Below are 24,845 nucleotides of genomic sequence, written 5' to 3'. Positions count from 1 at the left end.
TCATTTACTATAATTCTGAGATAATTATCTAAGGGCATTTTGGATGTTATGAGCAACTCTGTGGACACTGATCCTGTGTTTTTTGGTTTGTTTTTTTTTTTTCATGAGGAATATCAGTTTAATCATAAGAAAGAGTAGTATCATTATCTTTGAACGCAGAGTTTTTGACACTGAATAATTAAATGGAATATAGGCACACCCTATTCTTCAGAAATAAGTGAGTAAATCTTACAAAATTCTTTCATGGATATTGATTTCCTAAGAGTTCCAAAGAACTTGCATGGCTCTAAGCCAAAGGCAGGGAAAATGTTTTCTTGAGAGAATTAAGAATTGTGTCAAGGTAAGAATTGGGTGGTGGTTGGTATTAAAATCTATTTAAAGATTTACACAACCCTGAGGTTTGCTAAAGAGCAGAGTAGCAAGTAATCAGAGAACTATGAGAAAGAATTAAGTTTTGTCTCCAAATATGGTCAAAGGTTTAAGTTCAGATTCATTAGTATATATACAATGATCTACAAAACTGTTCAAGGGGCAGACAAAAGAAAGTGACCCTGCTGAGGATCACATAATTAAGAAGGACATTAACTAGTGATCAAGGGAAACATTGCTACTTGTCTCAACATGTCTGCTCCTACCCCTTTTTCTATATTCACACACTGTTCCTCATCTCTTTTCCTTGGTGAGATATTACTTTAATTGCTCTTAGAGAACTTAGAGAACATGAGATTGACAGTGAAATAATCTTGTGTTGATTTAATATTTTTGAAATTAAGATTGGTCTAAAGGCAAACAATACTATTGATAAACAATCACTGTGATAGATGAGGTTATAATTTAATGATAATATAGAGTGGACACTCAGAAAACAAATCAACAAACTGCCCATTTCTTTCCCTCAACATAACTCAGAAGTATCACCTCTCTTCACACTTATTCCTTCTCTAAATTCAGTTGTAAGAACACATGTAAAAATCACGTCCTTTTTCAGCCTTTGCTCTTGATAAAAAATTATGTTTCTTTAATTTGGCTATTTCTCATTTTCTTCTTCTATGTTGTATTCATCATATTACAAATACTTTCCTTGTTACTTCCATGCTCAGCTGACTCTTCCCCATATTTCTCATTGTTATTCAGATCTCATCACTGGATATCACATCAGGAGTCATCAGACAGTGGCCTCAACATTGAACATCACATATTAGCCATCAGACCCTAAGATAGTTATATGTGCAGTGCAGATAATATGTCACCCGATACTATACCCTTTCTCATTTTTGTGGCCTTTGAATAGCTCCAAAGTTCCACTCTTCATTTAAGGCCTTACAAAACTTTTTTTGGAACCTTTACTGTTCCCTGATCACATGCAAATCAGTGAATTCACATTCCCCATTCATAGATCATGAAATACTCTAAACTGTGCAGCCTCCTGTATTTTCTTGCCTATTACCATATCCCTGAGAATAAACAGTGAGAGAGTTTGCTCCTGTAGGCCTGTTAACTACACAATATACTGGGTGTTTCGACACAATGCCAATCACACAATTAGTAAGCTTCATTCTTCAATATTGCCTTGGGATATTTTTTTCTTATTACCTATTTTGGGGACTCAACAGTCTTTACTCAGATCATACTTCTGACTTTGCTGCTTTTGATCACAATTAGTATTCTACTCTTTGTGTACAAAAACACTTTAAAGTTTTTGTTTGTTTCTTCTGTTTCTTTGGTCATACTTTATTTTATATATAGCAGTACAATTCAGATGTTTAATTCACTATACTGGAATGATTTCACAATTTTTTAAACATAAAGAAGTTCAGAAATAGTTCAGGACAAAGAATGTACTCCCTCAGAGCAAATCTGAAAAAAGAGAACTTACTTCTCCTTTTTATTTTCAATTCTCACCACTGTATACAGTGTCTAGTCATGTGTGATTCCAGTGCACTGATTACAAAAGAATCAAACAAAAGCCCAATGCTAACAATTTCTGCCTCAAAATACTGGCATATGTTGGGTGTCTTTAGAATATAAATATTGACCTTGGTACTTCAATACTTAGAAAGATAAATTCAGATAACAACCACTAAAACTAGGGTGAAACAGGTTTATATTCCTCATTCAGTAATGAAGCATTCCTTTCCCTGAACTCTATCCTTCAGTGACAATGAATATCACTGTCCATTTGTCACCTTTCTAAATCTTTGAACTTGGCCCACACTGAAAACCTGTGGTGTGTGTGTGTGTGTGTGTGTGTGTGTGTGTGCGTATCAGACAGACTATGGTCTGAACATGATGGGAATTTTATTTATTTTTTAATTTTGTTTATTTGTTTGTTTTTCTTTATGATTTTGGAAGTTGCCCTCCTTTCATTTTTTTTCCTGGTATTTTTTTCCTTTTCATTTCTTAAAAATGAAAACAAGTTAACTGTTTTCTATCCTCTTCATAGCACTCTTGAATACTTCCAGGTAAAACTCTGAAATATAAACCTCCTCCACAAGACTCTGAAAGTAAAAGCAAGAAATAGAAAGAGAAGTTGATGATTCAATGTCCAAAGGAGAAAAAGAGTATCAGGAAACTTCAAACTCAGTGACAGAATACCAAAAACGTACAAAGGAAGAAAAATAGTTGGTACACTGAATAAAAATATTCAGGTTTGAACAGAGCTTCTGCAACATGCAGCCCTGCCTGGAAAGACAGCATAAAGCAGGAAGCTCTTTCAAACAGTATAATAATAAAACTAGTAAAATACAACTATAAAGTAATAGCATGGAAAACTACACAAATTGCACCAATACTTGAAGGATAAGTAATACTTTTTAATGACCAATGTGCTATTGAAGAATCAGTGGAGAAATAAAATTTTCCAAAGTCAAATGACAATATAAAAACAAAATTGTAAGTATATTTGGAATAGAGATAAGAAGTTCCAAGAGATAATGTGAGTTAAATATGTATAGATGTATGGTAAACTTCTCATAATGCTGTAACTCAAGGAATCTGAAAAAACAAATAAACAAACGAAAAACTGAAGCCTCATACAAGTGTATCGCAAGAAATGATTAATATCAGTTAGGAATTAATAAAGTGAAACCAGAAGATAATACAGAGAGAGAGAAAGAGTGAGAGTGAGAGTGAGAGTGTGTGTGTGTGTGAGAGAGAGAGAGAGAGAGAGAGAGAGAGAGAGAGAGAGAGAGAGAGAGAGAGAGAGAGAGTAAGAGATTTAGTAATAAATATGTCACAGTGACAGCCTGACTGTCTTACGGAATAGTGTAAAAACCTATATTCCCAAACAACCTCCAGTAGGGTGTGTGTGACTAGTTCCACAGACTGAGGCGATTGACCTCAAAAAGGGGAGGCCTCCTGGAACTGGTTGTGGAACTCTTTGCCTGAGAAAAAATATTGAACTGTAGTTCTCATTGCAATCTATCTCTTTTATTTTCTCTTTTTCCTCTTCTTATTTACATGTTCCAGGTAGCCCAGGCCAAGATCTTAAGTGAGAATAATGGGTAAGGAACCATCTCTAGAGATGGGGCCACTAACATGACCTTATCGCTGGGGAAACCAACACTTTGCTTTCTAAATCATTTACAAAACTATGATGATAAAAACTTTCCCAATAATAAATTTTTTTTTTATTTCTACTGTATATAAGTACACTGTAGCTGTCTTCAGACACTCCAGAAGAGGGAGTCAGACCTCATGGTGGTTGTGAGCCACCATGTGGTTGCTGGAACTTGAACTCAGGACCTTCGGAAGAGCAGTCTTACCCACTGAGTGGGTGCTCTTACCCACTGAGCCATCTCTTACATTTACACAATGGAGTATTACTCAACTATTAAAAAGAATGAATTTATGAAATTCCTAGCGAAATGGATGGACCTGGAGGGCATTATCTTGAGTGAGGTAACACAATCACAAAGGAACTCACACAATATGTATTCACTGATAAGTGGATATTAGTCCAAAACTTAGGATACCCAAGATATAAGATACAATTTGCTAAACGCATGAAACTCAAGAAGAATGAAGACCAAAGTGTGGACACTGTGCTCCTTCTTAGAAGTGGGAACAAAACACCCATGGAAGGAGTTACAGAGACAAAGTTTGGAGCTGTGATAAAAGGATGGACCATCTAGAGACTGCCATATCCAGGGATCCATCCCATAATCAGCTTCTAAACGCTGACACCATTGCATACACTAGCAAGATTTTGCTGAAAGGACCCAGATATAGCTCTCTCTTGTGAAAGTATGCCGGGGCCAAACAAACACAGAAGTGGATGCTCACTGTCAGATATTGGATGGATCACAGGGTTCCCAATGGAGAAGCTAGAGAAAGTACCCAAGGAGCTAAAGGAATCTGCAACCCTATAGTTGGAACAACATGATGAACTAACCAGTACCCCGGAGCTCTTTTCTCTAGCTGCATATGTATCGAAAGATGGCCTAGTAGGCCATCACTGGAAAGAGAGGCCCATTGGACTTGCAAACTTTATATGCCCCAATACAGGGGAATGCCAGGGCCAAAAGAATGGTAATGGGTGGGTAGGGAAGTGGGGGGGGTATGGGGGACTTTTGGGATAGTATTGGAAAAGTAATTGAGGAAAATATGTAATAAAAAAATAAAATTTCATATGGCTACACGTGTGTCATCAGAGGTAGATTTTGTGCTATGGTAAAGAAAACCTTAATTAGAAAGAATTAATATAGTTCAAACTTATATTTAAGATTGTAAAAATTCAGGCACTAGATGTTAAATAATAATTGATCATGGGGCTGGAAAGTTAGTTCAGCTGTTAAGAGCACTGACCATTAAAGATTTACTAACCTGCTCCTGGAAATATGCCACTAGCCTTGGACAACAGCCCCCATTGATTACATCCTTTTAGAACAGTTATATTTTGATGATTTATAATGTTATCTGTTCTGCTTGTGATTCACTGAATACATAGTTTCAGAGTTGTAATGCATGGATGAGTTTTGTGCTTTACTGTGCCAAATAATTTTTAATGGTATCTGTGATTGTTTCATTGGATATAGTTTCTAAGAGATGTAATGTTTGTTTTTTTAATGTATAACAATCCCCTGCTTGAGGGCTGCAGCAGAATACACTCAGATTCAAACTGGCTCTGTGTTTGTTTCTGTTTGTCACCACTGAATCCTTCCCCAGCTAGCTTCAAGAACCCTCGTTCCAGGGACCACCATACCCAACTAGGGTGGTCCATGGCAAAAACCTACAGGTGGATAAATGTATATGCCCAAATGACCTATCACACTAAAATTAAAAGCATAAATCAAGTTATGAGATTTAAACAGTAATAAAATTCTCCCAATATAGAAAATCCAAGGATTTCTAAATCTTCAAAGAATAATTAAACTACCCCACTAAACAGTCTAGTAGAGACGGAGAGACACAGTTGCAGTGGCCTTGTATAGAATCCCATCCTTACAATGTCCAAGATTTTAATGCTTGGCTGAAATAAAACTAATATATAACCTTGTTTTCTAAATGTTAGAGGACTATTTGATCTACTTGCTTAGACTGAACAAATACACGAGTGACATTTAAGAAAAGCAAAATCATAAAATCAGCTTTCAAGAAGACATTGGCTGAAGTCACAGGGTCATCTCAAAGGAAGGATGTTTCAATACCTAAGACCAGACTTTTCTCAGAGATTCACCCCTGAGGGGATCTCAGGGGCACAATACAAGAATAACTCAGCAGTTAAACAAGAAGGGATAATCTGTTTGGGGTGGTAACTGACTCAGTGGCAGCTGAGATGGCACTTATGCTGATGTACAGAGTATTCCTGTAGGTACTGTTAATCCTTTTGGTTAAGCATAATAAATGTCTTCTTGTTTAGATGGTATTACCTTTAGAAATATTTTGAGGAGTTTTAGTAACATCTATTATACACACAAAAGGAAGAAATTGGTCAAAAACTAATGTGTGGATCCTACTTTGCAAGAGTACCAGAGATTATCTTAGGAGGCATGTCCTAATGTACTACAGTTCCAGAGTGGAACAACTTGATAGGAATATATTATTAAATAGGCATGTTCATTTAGAAGTAAGACCAACAAAGTATTTAGGGAATGAGGTGCAAGAACTAGCCTTGGAAGAAAGGGCTAGAGAGAGCTACATGTTGTATTACTTCAGTAGCCAGTCTCAGGTAAGGTTTATACTTTGGCCAAAGAAACACATGGAAAAGGAATGCAGCCACATAAAGAGAAGAACTGAATGATGGAGCAAGTTAGCCTTCGGATTTCTGGGTAGTAGCAGACATGACAACACATGCTTGCAAGCATACTTCTTTCTCAGTATCAGTTTTGTTTTGTTTTGTTTTTGAAGTCTGACTATTGGCTATTCATATTTTGAGACATCATTCCATCTGGATAAATAGAATATGACTGACATGAAAAACAGAAAGGCTTCATCACATTGAGGCCCCAATCTACCATTTCAAAGGCAAGATCACACTGAATATTATACTGTAGGACCCTAAAAGGCAGCGTACTTCCTTGTCCAGAATAGGCTTGAAACCCTGGTAACCCTGAAAGGACAGAAGGCATTTTGCCATGTTCCTGAAAGAAGGCCACAGCCCTCCATAGCTTTATGGCCATCAGTCATACAGGGCAAAGTCCCAATTACTTCCACAGGTAAAGGATGTGACAACAAGTCATGTAGCCTCAAGACATAACTCCATTTTAATGAGGTACCTAAAGGCCTGAAGGGCTCAGACAATTAAGCTTTCCTTCCCAGATACTCCTCCTTGAAAAAACAATTTTACTCAGGCCGCCCTGAGGACTGGTGTACAGTTTTTTCGCATTTACTTTCTATCATGACAAAAAAGCCTTAAAACACTGAACTGCCTGTTTTGATTAGAATAGGCCATGGGGAGCAATGGGGGACTTCTCCTAGATATCTGTGCATCTAATCTCCTATGGAGGGTTCTGTGTGTCCCCAGTGACCACCAAGCCAAGCTAGTAGCAGACAAGCCAAGGATTATCCCCACAGGACACAGCCAGATTTCCCCCACTTGTCCTAAGTCACCAGGCTAGATCCAGTCTTGGAGCCCCCAGTCTGTTCTCAGCTCTTTTGCAGAATCCTTTGGCATCTGGGTGTCCAACAGATTGACAATTATATGGTCAAGACCTTGTCACAAGCCTGGTGACTCCTGAGCCATCTCTGGTTGTCTCCTGGACTTCAGACTGTGTTCCCCCACCTCCTAAATGGTGTTCCACAGCTTTCCCATAGTCCAACACTCTCAATTTACTAGAGTGGGATAAGGGCCATCAAACTCCCATGTCCTTTTTTTCCAAGTGGCCCTGGCCTTGTGGTGGGGCAGATGCAGGACCCCAACAAACCCTACACTATCCAAGAATCAGTAGCATCACAAATTCTACAGAAGGAAAAAGGAGGGAAAAGGAGATAAGAGATGGAAGGGTATGAAAAACTTACTTTCCACAAGGAAACCTGCTCACTACTCAGTTTTACCCTATATCATCATCAATATCTTAATAAATGAATAATAGATTCCAGGTATAAAAACTAAGTATATAAATTGTCAATAACTGAAAATAAATTAATAGAACAAAAATTGTACTTCAATGTTGTAAAACATTTATAAACAATGCCTTTATGGGAGGAAGCTTTAAAAACAACTGTTACATCCAAATCCACTTGTACTTTCACTACTATGAAAATTTTGTTGTGCTCATTTGCAATACAGAATACTTCTGTATTGTCCTTCTAAAAGTACTTTCAAAACTCCTGCTAAATTACATCCTTTACATCTTTTCCTACTCATGAGGGCTGGGCATGATGCCTTTACATATTTGTACTCTGGCCTTTTGTTGGTACTTTTTAGGAATCACATTGCTTCATTTCATGGAGTAGTAAAAACCACAGTGTGTCCAGGAAATGGAAATCTCAACACAGATGGATACAAAACTTATTTCTACAAACATAGTCTAAATTTTTCCCAGCTGCTGATAAGTCTTTGAAATAAAGGAGATTGTTTGACCTTGTATCCTCATACTGTAAAATTAGCATACAAATGGACTAAGTACTGAATATTTAAAAAAAATACAGGACTAAGAAGAACAGGAAACCAAAAATTGGTGACAGGCCAGGATAATGGGATTCTCAGGCTCTTGGATGTCCAGGTGCCACTGGGAGTTGAGGAAGAACTGGGAACTGAATTGAGACTTGTTGGTTGGGTCAAGCCCAGAATCTATGGAGGGGTGTGGAAGGGCAACTATTGCTGGGCTGTATTCTCTTGGAACACATTTTTTAAAACTGTGGTTGAAGGAAACTTGTTGTTTTTGTGACAGAAAGTACCAATGAAGTCATCCATATCCAGGGTCCAGAACATAGCACCTCCAAAATTTTTCTCCTTGAGCCACTGAGCCTGTTTTAAAAATGAAAATGAGATTGGGTCATGGTGGCACACACCTTTTATCCCAGTACTCAGGAGGCAGAGGCAGTCTGATTTCTGAGTTCGATGCCACCCTGGTCTATAAAGTGAGTTCCAGGACAGCCAGGGCTATACAGAGAAACCCTGTCTCGGGAAAAACAAAACAAAACAAAATAAAATGAACATGAGATCTATGGTTACCTGTGAGTCAGTGCTAAGATCTCAGCACATCTGTTTGACTGAGCTTACCTTCATCTGTCAGCTCTGGACATTATCATAGCCAACCTACTCTCTGTTCTTAAAAGCATAGGGCACTTCCTGATTGACATTCCAATTCTCAGTGGCTCCCTCCTTCAGGAAGCTGCAAATCTTTAAACATTCAACAGACTCAAATATTGGAATATCAATACCAAGAAAGAAAAATAACATGAACTTTGCTTTTCTTCCGTTGTATTCCCTTTAGAGATGTTGCTCTTTTTCTAAGGAGATTTATTTGTGTTAAAGAAAATGGAGACAATGTTCTTTACTCCTGATAGGCATGACATACAGGTCTTAGCTCAGGCTATGTAAATGATCTATCTATAGCTGAGGTCTATCTTGAACTCTGACTATTATATTTTTCCATTCTGACAGTGTCTAGTTGTATTGCTAAGACATTCTACCAACTAATAATCTCCTGCCCAGGCGTCCTTCAGGTTGAGATTCTAGGAGTGATGATCTACATATCTGAGTACTATTCATGGCATCTACTTGTAATATGTAATTTCATTTATATATATAGTAATGGCAACAGCACACAAGGGCAAATTCATCAAACAAAGCTAGAACACAGAGGAATTGTGGAGATATGTTTATTTTCATATTCATATATGTCATTCTTATATAGCCATATAATTTCAGAATTTACAAAGTTCATACATGACATGATAGGTAATTATTTGTACCGTATCTACAGTCTTATTAGTACACTTAATAATAAGATCTAGTGTTAGTAGAAATTTTATATTTTCTAAAGTGCTATTAATTATTAATATTTAAATATAAATCAAATAATTTAAAATATTCTTTCAAGTTAGTATGTAGGTACTGGACATGATAATGATTTGGTTTTAGCAGATTTTTATTCCCAGTTTAAAGAACTGGACCAGCAATTCACTGACAAAACTACAACAACTTACTGACCTCATAGTAGGCCCAAGTTCCTGCTTCCTTTGTGTACCTCCCTGGTTGGCCAGCTCTACTGGTAAGGGCACCAGTCCTATTATCAGAGGGGTCCCTTAAGGTGAAGAAGGTATGCCCATATGTTGGGAATCCAACAATGAACTTCTCAGGAGCACAACCATTGTTCTTCCATTAGGACATGATGTAATCTTGCAGTAGAAGATGATTAGTTGTAGGTTTAGAGCAGTTGGTGATTTTTTCTTACTTAGGTTAGTTGCCTGTTCTGAAATCTCAAATTATATAATGTAAATGAAAAAATGTATTATAAAATATATTGCTAATATACAGTTTTTCAAATATTCTAAGTAACTTAAGAGGTCTGCCTAAGCTCAGCAAGTGAACAGTATGTATGAATCTCTCAAGTCATAGAACATATCAAATTTTCCTTTGAATTTATCCAGTATCTTACCACACTGAGGGAGGTGGTAATGCCATGGTCAAATGGAGAATTGCAAAGGGGACTGTTTTCTCCAGTATAGCTATCCTTGGAGCTCTGAAGACTGTATGTCATAACCTGAATATAATCAAGGGATGTGGAAAAAATAAAAATTCTAAGAATAGTAATTCATTTGGTCAAATTTCTAGAAGCCCTTCCTTGTACCCCTCTGAAAACATTGAGAGACACAATTAAACTAACAGACGCTTTGAATCAAATGGATCTAACAGACATTTATAGAACATTTCATCCTAAAGCAAAAGAATATACCATCTTCTTAGCACCTCCAGGTGCCTTCTCCAAAATTGACCATATAATTGGTCACAAAACAGGCCACAACAGGTACAAGACGATTGAAATAATCTCATGCACCCTATCAGAGTCACCATGGAGTAAGGTTGGTCTTAAATACCAACAAAAACAAGGGAAAGCACACATACACATGGAAGCTGAATAACACTCTACTCTGTGATCAGAGGAAGAAATAAAGACATTAAAAGCTTTTTAGAATTTAATGAAAATGAAGACACAGCATACCAAAAATGATGGGACACAATGAAGACAGAGGTAAGAGGAAAATTCATAGCTCTAAGTGCCTCCAAAAATAAATTGAAGAGAGCTTACAGTAGCAGCTTGAGAGCACACCTGAAAGCTCTAGAATAAAACAAGCAAACACACAAAAGGAGTAGAGGGCAGGAAGCAATCAAATGTTGGGCTGATATCAACCAAATAGAAATAAAAAACTATAAAATAGCAAAATAAAATCAGGAACTAGTTCTTTGAGAGAATCAACAAGATAGATAAACCCTTAGCCAAACTAAGCAGAGGGCACAGAGACAGTATTCAAACTGATAAAATCAGAGATGAAAAGGGAGACATAACAATGAAATATATCTGAAATAATTATTCTGTTTGTTGAATATTAACACTTGGAAATATTAAAATCATGTTCTACAAACATCATGGAAATATTATTGACAACTTTTTAAAAAAATATATTTTATTACGTATTTTCCTCAATTACATTTCCAATGCTATCCCAAAAGTCCCCCATACCCTCCCCCCTCTCCCCCATTTCCCTACCCACCCATTCCCATTTTTTTTTTTTTGGCCCTGGCGTTCCCCTGTACTGGGGCATATAAAGTTTGTGTGTCCAATGGGCCTCTCTTTCCAGTGATGGCCGACTAGGCCATCTTTTGATACATATGCTGCTAGAGTCAAGAGCTCTGGGGTACTGGTTAGTTCATAATGTTGTACCACCTATAGGGTTGCAGGTCCCTTTAACTCCTTGGGTACTTTCTCCAGCTCCTCCATTGTTTAATATATGGTGAGTTCTGGAGGCATTCTTTAGGAAATAAATGTCTGGAATCACCCCCACCCCAACAAAAACACACAGTGATGAGAGGTAATCCAAATATTAAGATGATACTAGAATTATACATAATTCTGACTGAGTTTACTGGGCATAGATTCCAACCTGTTACCCAGTTGTTACTACCCTTTTAGCCCATCAATTCAACATATCAATAGAGAGAATGTGGGGCTTATGTGGGGGCATTGATTCAGCTATAGTAGCAGCTCTCTAAAGTAGTGCAAAATTGATGCAGAACAAAGCTGGAAGTCATTACCAGAGAGCCAAATTTAAGACTGTCTCTGAGAAGACATTGAATCCTGGATTCTGGCCATGGGTTTTGAACTTTATGAAAAATTTGAATGTTTTTCCATGTTAGTATGGCATATATTTATTAATGTCTTATTAGAGTGTTACTGCTGTGCAAAGACACCATGAGCAAGGCAAGTCTTTAAAAAAATTTAGTTGAGGCTGGCTTAAAGGTTCAGAGGTTCAGTCCATTATCATCAAGGTGGGAGAGTGACCCAGAGTGAGAATATTAAGCCCACACCGACAGTGACACACCTACTCCAACCAGGTCACACCTATTCCAACAAGGCCACATCTCCAAATGGTGCCACTCCATGGTCCAAGAATGTACAAACCATCACATTCCTCTCACTGTTACCCATAGACTTGTCCAAACACATGAGTCTATGGGGGTGGGTGTACTGGCTATTTTTGTGTCAACTTGACACAGCTGAGTTATCACAGAGAAAGGAGCTTCAGTTGAGGAAATGCCTCCATGATATCCAACTGTAAGGCATTTTCTCAATTAGTGATCAAGGAGGAAAGGCCCCTGTGGGTGGGACCATCCCTGGGCTGGTAGTCTTGGGTTCTATAAGAGAGTAGGCTGAGCAAGCCAGGCGAGGCAAGCCAGTGAAGAACATCCCTCCATGGCCTCTGCATCAGCTCCTGCTTTCTGACCTGCTTGAGTTCCAGTCCTGACTTCCTTTGGTGATGAACAGCAGTATGGAAGTGTAAGCTGAATAAACCCTTTCCTCCCCAACTTGCTTCTTGGTCATGATGTTTGTGCAGGAATAGAAACCCTGACTAAAACAGGGGGGCATACTTAAACATAGTGTAATGCAAAATACATTAGTCACACTTTCAAAGACCTCATAGTCTATAGCAGTCTCAAAAATGTTAAAAGTCAAAAGTTCAAGGGTTCTTCTGAGATTCATTAAATCACTTAACTGTAATCCCCAAAGAAAGACAGGAAACCAGCTGGGCAAACGCCAAACTCTGTATCTCCATGGCTGATGTCAAAGTGGTCTTCAGATCTCCACTTTTTTTCCTCTTTGTTGACTGCAACAAACTGCTCTCTCCTGGGATGGTTAGACTCCCTGTTATCAGCTTTCCTCAGCATGTATCCCATGGCTCTGGCATCTTTAACATCTTTGAGTCTCCAAGGCAATTTCAATGTTACAGCTTCTTGTTTCATTGCCTGGGATTCCACTTGATCTCCTCCTAAGGGCTGGTATAACTTCTACAGTTCTGCCCTCTATAGCACTCTAAGCTCAGGTTGATCCACTCCACTACAGCTTCTATTCTTGGTGATCATCCCATGGTACTGACATCTCCAATACACTGGAGTGTTCCACTCTAACTAGGCTTCACCAATAGCTTCTCACAGGCTCTCTTCATGGTGCCAAGCCTCAAATCCTTTGCATGACCCCTTCAGTCCTAGGCCATCAACTACAGCTGAGGCGACACCTTCTCCAATGGCCTTCCATGACCTTTCAAAGTACCAAGCCTCAGCTGTTCTCTTCATGACACCTTCATGCCTTCAAAACCAGTACCACCCAGGTGACTCTTACACATTGCCAAGTCCAGCTGCAGCGTGAGGCTATCTTAGGAACACAACTTCTATGTGCTCCCAGAAAACAATTCCCAGAAGATTTGACCTCAGTGGTGCTGGTCTCTTCTTAATCATTGCTAATTTCTTAGCCCCGGCTAACCAGCATCAATTGTACCACTAGTTCCTTCCATTCTTAACTCTAGAGCCAGAGTCACATGGCTGAAGCTGCTGAGTTCTGCTGCTTTCAGAAACTAGAACATGACCCCCTTGTACTATCACATTATCACTGGCTTTATGTTTTCCAAATCCTTCACTGCCTAAGCTTGGCTATCCTGGATCTTGCTCTGTAGATTGACCTTGAAGGCAGAGATCACCATGCCTATCTCCAGGGATTAAAGTGTGTACCATGCCTGGATCTTTAGCTGGGGAGGATCTTCCCCCAAGGTCCCACTCCCTTAATCTGTTATCTTCTAGAACACAGGATTTTGCTCCATTTCACTTCCTGGTATCCCTTTAGTACTCGAACCATATATTTCATATTTTACCTTCTAAACTTGCTATGCTTGTTCAAACTTCTCTTCATAAGACTTAACCAGAGAACAAAGGCTCTATTGGGCATTTTTGAATCTTCCTTTGTCAATGCAATTAATCTGAGTCTCTTTACCTTAGCCTCAGGCAGACTTTTCAGACAAGGGCAAAAAGTAGCCAATTTCTTGACCAAAATACCGCAAAACAGTCTAGGCCACATTCTGAAATTTTTCTCCTTTGAAATCCCTTGGGACAGGTCAACACAGTTCAAATTATTCCCAGCAAACAAAGTCTTCCATATTCCTACTAGGATGACCCATTAAGCCCCATTTAAAGCATTCCACTGCTTTCCAAATCCAAAGTCCCAAAGTTCACATTCTTTCAAATAAAAGCATGATCAGGCCTATCACAGCAATACCCTACTCCTGGTACCAACTTCTGTCTTAGTTAGGATTTTACTGCTGTGCACAGACACCATGACCAAGGCAAGTCTTATAAAAAACATTTCATTGGGACTGGCTTACAGTTCATAGGTTCAGTCCAAAATCATCAAGGTGGGAGCATGACAGTATACAGGCAGGCATGGCACAGACAGAGCTGAGAGTTCTATGACTTCATCTAAAGGCTGCTAGTGAAGACTGACATAGGGTGAGAGTATTAATCCCATACCCACAGTGACACACCTACTCCATCCAGGTCACACCTATTCCAACAAGGCCACATCTCAAAATGGTGCCAAGCCCTGGTCCAAGAGTATACAAACCATCACAACTAAATTTACTTAATCAGAAATTATTGTGATATTGACACAGAATAAAGCAAGATAAAGCAAGAAAAAATACCAAGAAATTATTTTAATACTGTGAAAATACTTTAGGAAAATCTGAATAAACTTGAAATAACAATATTGCATAATTTTTGTAGGAAATGCATAAAGCTTTTGAGGATCAATCCACAGAACTACAAAGGACCAGGCTGTTAATCCCTGCCACAGTTTCTGGTATCATCTCAACCATTGAGTCTGGGTATAAAATCCCAGAATTATCTGAGTAAGTGGCAATCCATATTCAGAACTTTTATGGGTAATTACAGTAAACACGTATTTCCCTTTTCTTTTTTGGTGCTGTAGTGCTCTAAGAATGGTTCACATAAAGAGACTGTATGACCTATCTTGTCAATAAAAACGGGCCTCAGAATGAATGGGATTTGAAGGGTTTTTTCCTTATTTTTATTATTTAAATGTGTTTTCTACATCAAACATATTAATAACATTGAGCATTTTGAGAAATGATATATAAAAATTTATTCAATTTTATATTCATATACTTTCATACCATAAATATCATTAATGAATATTTAATACTATCCATAACTGAGGATCCTATATCTAATGTTGGATACCAAATTGTATCAAAATGTACAAAATATTCTTTGGCAATTATACATTGTAAAGGAGCATAAAATTCATTAAAAATGAATCATTAAGAAATATATTCAAAAGCCCTTATATTACGTCACTTGACATAGTGAGAGAGTATTTAATAGTAATTATATATCTGTGTACATTGTGTAACTAACAATTTACTTTAAAAAGATTATCAGTATTTCTAGGAGAGTAATTATTTTATTAGTAAGTATATTTTAAAAATTTTAAAATAGCCTAAATTCTTCCAAATGCTGACACCATTGCATACACTAGCAAGATTTTGCTGAAAGGACCCAGATATAGCTGTCTCTTGTGAAACTATGTAGGGGCCTAGAAAACACAGAAGTGGATGCTCACAGTCAGCTATTGGATGGATCACAGGGCTCCCAATGGAGGAGCTAGAGAAAGTAACCAAGGAGCTAAAGGGATCTGCAACCCTATAGGTGGAACAACATCATGAACTAACCAGTACCCCGAAGTTCTTGACTCTGGCTGCATATGTATCCAAAGATGGCCTATTTGGCCATCACTGGAAAGAGGGGCCCATTGGACAAGCAAACTTTATATGCCCCAGTACAGGGGATCGCCAGGGCCAAAAAAATGGGAATGGGTGGGTAGGGAAGTTGGGCGGAGTGTATGGGGTACTTTTGGGATAGAATTGGAAATATAAATGAGGAAAATATCTAGTAAAAAAATTAATTCTAAAAAAAAAAATCTAGTCATGACTAATGAAGAAGAAGAGGTATATCAAACCACCCTCAAAATCTTTATCCCAAAATTTTCCTGCCAAAAAGCATAGAAGGAGTGGAGACGGAGATATAGTAGAGATTGTGGGTATTGCCAACCAATGACTAGTCCAACTTGAGACACATACCAAGGAAGAGAGCCCTCTACATAGACACACACTATTATTGGAGCATAAAAAGAATGAAGACTGCTTTTACAACTCTGATTTGTTTTAATCACGTCAAATTTATATGAAGTGTAAAAGGTAATTTAAAGAAAAATTGAATTACAGTCTGATTTAAGAATGGCAGCTAAAATTTTTAAACACATAGAAAGGGAATGTAAAATGACGATATTCATCAAATGGTAGGAAGCGATTAAATGCAGTAAATGTGGCCAACGTTTAATCATGTATGAAATATATGTGCGAGAACAACAGGTAGGAAATTTTACCACATTCGGCAGGAGAGATATGATATATACATAAATGAGGTCATAAACTATTGTGCAGTGTAGATAAAATTCAAGGGCAACATTGAGTAAAAACATTCAGTTTGTCTCAATTTCAGATAAAAAACCCAACCATTGGAAGAATGTTAACTCAAGCACACTGATTCTGAGCTACCCATAAATAAGCATTGAATTGTGACAACTATTGACACACAGATTCCAAAGCAAAGAGGTATCTCTTTCCAGGTATTTCTTACCTAATCTTTCTGTTACATGGGTTTCAGGTAACTTAATACTTTATATTCCGTTGAGTTCTCATTATTTATCACGGAAATCTCATTGTTCTTCATCCCAGCATATGCATAGATCAGATGAGTATATAAGAAAAGGTCAATGTTACCACGTTTGAAGCTCCCCAAGCCAGGACATTCCTTGGCCCAACTGGCATAATAGCACATCAGCTGGTAGGCAGAACCTAGGAAAACTATTATAAAAACAATGTCCTAATGTAGATACCAGTAAATTTGCTTACAGTTTTGCCAGGACTCTTTTACTTGCCATGCTTCTTCCATCAGGTACATAGGATGTTTCAAATTAATAATTACTCATATATTGATAATAGTGTTGATTCTTCATTAAAGCTTAGATTACCAATGGAGCCTCTCGTGAAAACAAACCCATTCTTTCCTGTGAAACCCAGAAGTTGCCAGTTACAATACTCTCACCAACTCACTAGAGAGGAGAGCAGTGAGAACGGAGCTGAGTCTACCACACTCAAAGCCAACCCATCCCTTTTGTCCAAGCAAATTTTCTCTTAACATTTTTTGCCAATAAATTAATATGAAAAAGTAATATGAAACTGATTCATGATAGGCAGACAATTGCATGAGGAATCATTAATCAGGATTAAAGCCATAATGAAATAAGGTTTTTGCCAACAACTCACCCAACTGAGCACTCAGCACATTGGCCAAACTTAGAGAGGGAAGACACATTTTCTCAGGATCAGTTGCTAGAAACATAAAGATGTAATTTTCAGTTGTGGTAGGCCATGCTACTTACTCTAGATCATTACATCCCCTAGAAACTTTACAGTTATTCAAGGTGTTGCCCTTGAAGTCATGCCATTCAAACTCCTCTTCACTGATTAGTAAATACTTGCATTATTCTCCTTTGTCCTAATTTTTAGAAAATTTAACTCTCTTACCTTTGCCAACAGTACTGAATGAAATTACTCACAAAACCTACTTAATGATTAGTAACAGTAGCTTCAGTCTCTAAAGCTGTAATGCATCAAGGGCTTTCCCAGTCAAGACAATAACTAAACTACATCATTCACTATCATTTGGAATTTGCCAGTATTTGGAATTATATATCAAGAGCATTTGCTTGAAGAGATATAATCTTTTGCTCCAAATAGCATTTTAAGCTTCTATGGACCCTGTGAGTTTTGAGGATGGTTCTCTTTTCTTGTGTTTTTTGGCCACTTATTTAAGGTGTCTCAGAATGTAGCCCAGGGTGTCCTTCTACTGAAAAGATTTCTTATTGTGTCTAATTAGTGCAGAGATTTGGTGTCTGAATCATGATCATGTACCTAGAACACCTTTACTGTGAATATTTTAAACACTGTGCTTTGGTCTTCACTTGAATACATTTATGAAGCTGTAAAATTGTGTAGGGCACAGATTTAGAGCTACTTGTAAGTTTTGAAGAACTTGGCTTAAAACTCGTAAATACATTTCTTTGACAACTGAATGTTTCATTCTGTGTCAACTTGAGTTATCAATGAAACAGGACTTTGGAGGATAGATGGAAAACTATGAAAGAAGGGCAAAGAAACCTCAGATAGCTCTATCCCAGATTCTACTGATATCCAACTCTGAAAAACTTGTTCTAGGACAGTAACTTGAAAATAAAAAGAGTAGGAATTTCATGCAGGTGGTACAGCATGAGGAGCAGGATACTGAATGTCTAAGAATAAAGAAGGGCAAAACAAGACTTGAATGGAGGTGAGCCATTACTGTTATGTCTGTGGTATCAGTGAAAGCAGAAGTATTCTCTCAGCTCATAGACTTATGAGAGCTAGGGAAGGAATGAGTAAGGAAAGAAAAATTTAAATTCCTAAGAGTGGAAAAGCATACAGTGGTAGTATCAAAATTGCTTCTTTGTCAAATCCTGTAAGTGAACAGTCAGGCAGGACTGGGGTTCTCTGGCTGATCATCAACTCACCTGTGGAAAGAATGATGTTGGCCACATAGTGTCTGCATGATTGCCCAAGGAGTTTCTGCTGTCTTTTTATACTCTCTAAATCTAACCATGTTTTTCATAAAGTTTTGAAAACGGCAAGTGGGTAATCTTTTAATCCATAGCTACATACTAATGTCTAAGCCCCCTTATATCACCAGAACCTTTTAACATCCTATTTGAACAAAATAGATATGTCTCTAAGAAGTGTGTGTGTGTGTGTGTCTGTGTGTGTGTGTGTGTGTGTGTGTGTGTGTGTGTGTGTGTGAGAGAGAGAGAGAGAGAGAGAGAGAGAGAGAGAGAGAGAGAGAGAGAGCTATCTTCACTTTATGTATCAATCACACAGCTAAGATTATCATGGCAGTTAATATAGAGTTGGCATCACCTTGTATATTTAAAATAATATGTATTGTATTTTTTATGCCTAAGCAAATATCATTCTTATTGGAATGTAAACAACTTGAAACCATGGAAACCACTGCATTTACTTCATTCATTTACCTTAATCTGGAGACCATTATCTATGGGCCTTTTTCATTTTATGGGAAACTCTGGACATTTTTCCAACATTTTTTTTTCACAAGGAACTTTAGGTAAGAATATATTATATTCTTACCTAAGAACATATGGGACAAACATTATTGACCCTCATTTCCCCAAGTACTACCTAGTCTTTCCATTCTGTCTCCTGATGTACAGAGTGAAGAAAACTAATCCTATTTGCTACTACATAAAGATGCTGAAGTTAAAGTGAAAAATTTATACCATCCTCAGCCACATAAATATATTAAGAATTTCATCTCCTCTTTCCAAACACTGTATGAGACTAGCATGTTTTACTAAATTTTTGATTTCTAGAAATTATTTACTTACCACCTTAAAAAAATATTTTGTGTGCTTCTCCTCAAGCTCTCTTTTATACTCCGTTTCTATAGAACCTGTTCTTTCAAGTCTAGATCAAAAACTCTCTTTACCACTCAATAATATTCTCTTCCTCATATTCCCTGTGGGCATTGCATCACATATTGTCTGTCCTGTTTATATGAGCTACACAGTAATACCCAGCTCTCACCTTATAGAGAAAAATATATTTATTCATGTAATGTTGGCTCTTTTCTGGGTTAATGGACAATCAAATAAGTGTCTCTAGTTAAAATAATTTGTAATTTAAACCTGCCTGTTCAACATAGAGTGATTAGGACTTCAACTTTTGTTACTCATTCAGAGGAGTATTCAGATGTTGTAGAAACCCTATGTGGAATTATTTCCTTGTAGAGTTATCATGAATAAATTCTCAAAGCACTTATTTTATTTTAGAGTTAGGATAAGGAGGTCATTATGCAACTATATCATTTCTCATCCTCTGATAAAATTCCAAAGAAAGCAGGAATAGTCTATCTTAAAATTTGACACTACATGCCATTATTGTAGAGAAACCAGGAAGGACCAGAAAGCACTACAACCACTGTCAAGACCTTAGAGAGAATAAAACATGGATCCTCACTGTTCTTCTCTAAGTACATTCTGTCATTTAATATTCATCACCTAGAGAAATCTGTCTAGATAGTTAAGCATCTAACAATATTCACAACTTTACTTCATCAACTACTATAAAAGACACCCCATGCATATTGCCACATGCCAAAGAGTTGTGGATAACCCTGTACCATGACACATTTCACATGTGATTACAAGTTATGATAGCATGAGAGGCAAAACTAGGCAGCAAACTTTTACTAATCTATGTATTAGTTATAGGCATATCCATACAGGTAACAATGTTCGGATTGAATTATAGTATTTATGTGCAAAGAATATATCATGCATAGGAATGATAAATACATGGTGTGATTTCAAAAATAAGTTAAATATATTCAAAAAAATAATCAGTCACTTAGCATAATCTAGCATTCATCTGTACAATTAAATATAGTTGAATTCAGTAATTTTTTCTTATTTTTTGCCTTCTGATTTTGTGATTATCCGTATTTATGTCATTTCCCTGCATCCTACCTCCAAAGCCTTTCATGTATCCTTCTTTGCACACTTCACATTCTTTTTTTTTTTTTTTTTAAAACATAGGTTCAAAGACATCATCTACCATGATCAAGTAGCTTCATCCCAGGGATACAGGAACGTTCACTCTCTGTGTCCTAATTGTTATTCAATGTTAAGTTTACTATAACTGCAAAAAGTTAATATTGAAAGAATTCAAAATTCTACCTCCTCAGTTGACATACATTATTCCAAGATCTGTAATGAATCAAATCATCTCCAGCTGCTCACCTAAAGTAGAACAGAGTATCTATTGGAGCCTTTTTGATATGTGAAAGCATGGATCAAAAGCAGTTGCTAGAGGAAATATGATGAGTGACTGACAAAATATTTTGTAGTATTGTACAATAAATATATTGTACTAAAACAGTTTGAAATCTCTTCTCTTTAAGTTTTAGTTTGTTTATTTGTTTGATTTCTTGTTTTGTGTGTGTGTGTGTGTGTGTGTGTGTGTGTGTCTGTCTGTCTGTCTGTCTGTCTGTCTGTCTGTCTGTCTGTGTCTACATATCATGGTGTCTCATAAGTTACCCAAGATTTGTTTTGTATTGGAAAATCTTCTGACCGTGCTTTTATGTGGTGAGGTTTTAGTTGTGAATCATTGCGAAGAAGTTACGGCAACTCTAATCTGATTCTTTTACATATTTTCTGAAACTGTACACATTTTGTAAATCACAGATGCCCAGAAAACAGTAAGCTTTGAACAACTTGACGTAGAACAGTGACTAACTCTAACTATAGCGGTGATTGTATGTTAATCTAGGACAGTTCTATGTCATCAAAGAGAAAGGAAAATGGGGGACAAATGAGAAATGATTCTCAATAGAGAAGTTGCAAGAAATGTGGATAGTACTATCTCCAATTCTACTGATTTCCACCCCCTCAAAATAGGCTGCATGACAGCAATCAGAATAAAGTCACAGAATTACACTTTCAGTAAGGAGGCATAGGAAGAGGAGGTGTAGGGTAGTAAATTGCTGGACAAAAGAAAAATAGCAAATAATCCTTGAATGATGGTGACACATTATTGCCATGGTTGTGGCATCAATGTAGGCATAAGTGTTCTCCTAGCAGATGGAGTTATGAGAGCTAGAAATATCCTGAATAAGGTGACACAGTTCAAAATGATGAATGAAGAATCCTAAAACATAATGTTGTAGAGTTAAAACTGCTTCTTTGGTATGATATATTGAGGAAGAAGAACTACACAAGACTAAGTCTCTATGTCTGATTTTTAACTTACTTGTGAAAAGAATGAGCTTGGCCATGTGTGCTACAGAATGCTCATTTGGCTTTTTACATCATTTCAGACCCTGTTTATCACATTTTCTAGGTAGTAAGTTTTTACCAGAACAGGTGTGTGGTCCATTATTAAGCCAAGATTCACCTACTCTCTACTTACCTCTACTAGTATATCACCAATACCTTTATTGTTCTGTAAAAAGTTCCTTGTTTCCTAAGAGTAGGTGAAAATTATAATCATAATGAGTAATTCATTTAAGATAAATTTGGCAGTTCCTAGACATGTATTATCTTTTCCAATATAGCAACTCATTTTTACTGTGTATGCTTCTTATCTAATCAAACAAATTCTTATTCAAAAGTAATGAAGTGATTCAATGGAAGATTGAGTCATTTCCCTACCTTTAGTCACTCACATAAATGTTTTAAGGCCAGTGTCTGGGGGACTTGTAACCTTTTACAGCCACTTCCTAAATACTGAGCCAACTCTTGTTCCTTAGAGTGATTTCTAGGTAATGTTACAAGACATTTGTTTTCTCAAAAAATATATATGCACAAGTACATTTATTTTCCAGCTCCTAAGTACTCCCTAGTCTTCAATATGTATGCTGATATATTTTAAAAAATAGAAACATTTCCTATTCATAAATATGTAAAGATGTTTATGATAAAATTTTTTCCTTCACTAGAGTATCAGCCATTTTCTATATGGCTTGTGCATTTAAAATCAACTCCAATTTACTCTTCCAAATTCTATATGATGCTAATTTATTATATTAAATCTTGTTTTACTAATTCAAGACTGCACACACATTGTAAAATTCTATCCCTACCCCAATCATAGTAACTCTTCAAATTATAGATCATTCTATATATCTATCATCCATTTATATCATCTTCCTTTTCACACTTATAGAATTTCTGGGGTATATTTTCTGTATGGTATTGACATGGGATTATATTGTATATGAAGTCGATGGAAATATGTGTTGTTCATGGCACATAAGCACCGTAACATTTAGAGAGAATATCTTGTTTCTCTATGAATGTGGTTCCTTTCAATAATATGTGATGACAGGAAACAGGAAGTGGTCATCTGGGAGACAGAAAGGATTCTAAGTGCCAGTCACTAGAGATTTGCTGGCAAGATTTGATGGGAAGAGACTGGCACATGGTACCTGAGTACAGGTAACCAGCCAAATGGCAGAATATAGGTTAAAATTGATGGAATATTTTAAGTTATATTTAGTCAGAAAAGAACCTATCTATATGCACAAGATGTTTATGAATACATTTTGAGTCTGTGTCTAAGTTCTTGGGCCATGGGACTGGGAGGAAGAAGCAAGACGAAACTTTTACATTACAAAGTTCTTGTGAGTCCAGAAAATTTTACCTATTTAATAAGTTTGCAAGTTGAATGTATGCATTCATTGTAGGATAAATGTTACTTGATTGTTTGACAAACATTTATAAGTTTATACAGTGTCTAGTAGATATTTTGTGAAGAATGATTTACTTGAAGTTATATCAACAGATTGTAGAAGCACTTGTTATATTCTGGGTTAGTATGAGAAACTCATCCCTCTGCTTTAGATCCTACCTGTGGCTGTGATGAAATAAATACTTGTAATGTGCCACAGAGATCAACTGTGGTTCACTTGGATAAAAATTCTATACTATTGATCATTATGTGGTGAATTCAAGAAGATAAAAGCAGTGCCTCCAAAGTCAAGTGTAGAGAGAGATAAAAAAGAGAAGACTGCTGTCTTCTAGGTGTCTCCAAATATTGGATTTAAGGAAATCTTACCTTGAAAATTATGACTCACTTAATATGTAGAGAATTCTTATATTAATTAATTTTTAAAAAGAGACAATTAAACAATAATATATGTAGAATCCAAATGGATTTAAATACTTCCTAAATTAGTCTGATTTCTGAAATCATTGTATTTTGCCTCAGATTGATGTATACATTTTAGCTGTCACCTATGCTTAAGATTAAAGTTTACTAAAAATACAGCCAAGGTACTTGCTCATATTGTTATGTTTTAGAGGTAGAAAAAATTTACTACATCAAAGATATGCACCCAGAAACCTGCTTTTGATTAGACAAACATCAAGTGGTTTGTTGTTGTTGTTGTTTTGGGTTGGATTGGATTGGTTTTTTGGATTAGGGTAAATTAGGAATGGAAGTTCAGGATGGTAATGTCCAATTGCAGTTTCCATGTAAAAATCATGAAGCACAGGAGAAACAGGACACTAAAAGAAAATATACTGATTGTAAAACACAAGAACTTCAAGTAGAAAATGTCAGAGCATTAGATATTTTACCAGAAGTCCAATTTATTGGATTAATATCAGTTGAAGTTTTCAGAAGCTGATAGGCAGCAACATTGCAGCACATGAAATAATGAATTCAAAATATCGTGAATGCCAAAAAACCACAATTTTGAAAACACATTACACCACAGTTTCTGAATTATTTTCATAAAGAAAGAAGAATGTTCAATGCCAAAGGCATTTTTAATATTTTCAACAAAATCATAGAAGGAAATTAATGAAATTGAGAGTAAAAACATACCCACATTCATAGAAGATTCCCACAGTACAAGCAATATATATGACCAGAAGAGGGCCTAGGCACCAAATATTATACCTAAGATACTACAATCAACAAACTGATCAAAGGATACTGAAGAATATGAGAGAAGTACCAAATAGCATATGAAGTTAGACCCATCAGAAAAATTACTTATGTGAGAAACTTTACAGTCAGAAGGGCTTAGAAATATGTATTCCAAATCCTTGAACATGAGGACTGATAAATCAAGTTATTATTCCCAGCAATACTATCTATAAAATTTGAAAGATACATGAAATCTCAATCTTGGGAGGGAGAGGGAGAGTCATGGG

The 24,845-nt window shown here is 36.7% G+C and overlaps 1 pseudogene; it reads right to left on the bottom strand.

The window, feature by feature from the left end:
• Positions 1 to 8,257: 8,257 nt before the first annotated feature.
• Positions 8,258 to 10,160, bottom strand: LOC110288973 (chitinase-like protein 3; annotated as a pseudogene).
• Positions 10,161 to 24,845: the final 14,685 nt, after the last annotated feature.

This window comes from Mus caroli, unplaced genomic scaffold (assembly GCF_978045245.1).
Source record: "Mus caroli unplaced genomic scaffold, Mus_caroli_1 scaffold_3, whole genome shotgun sequence".
NCBI lineage: Eukaryota > Metazoa > Chordata > Mammalia > Rodentia > Muridae > Mus > Mus caroli.
This window is presented reverse-complemented; position numbering and strand designations above follow the sequence as displayed.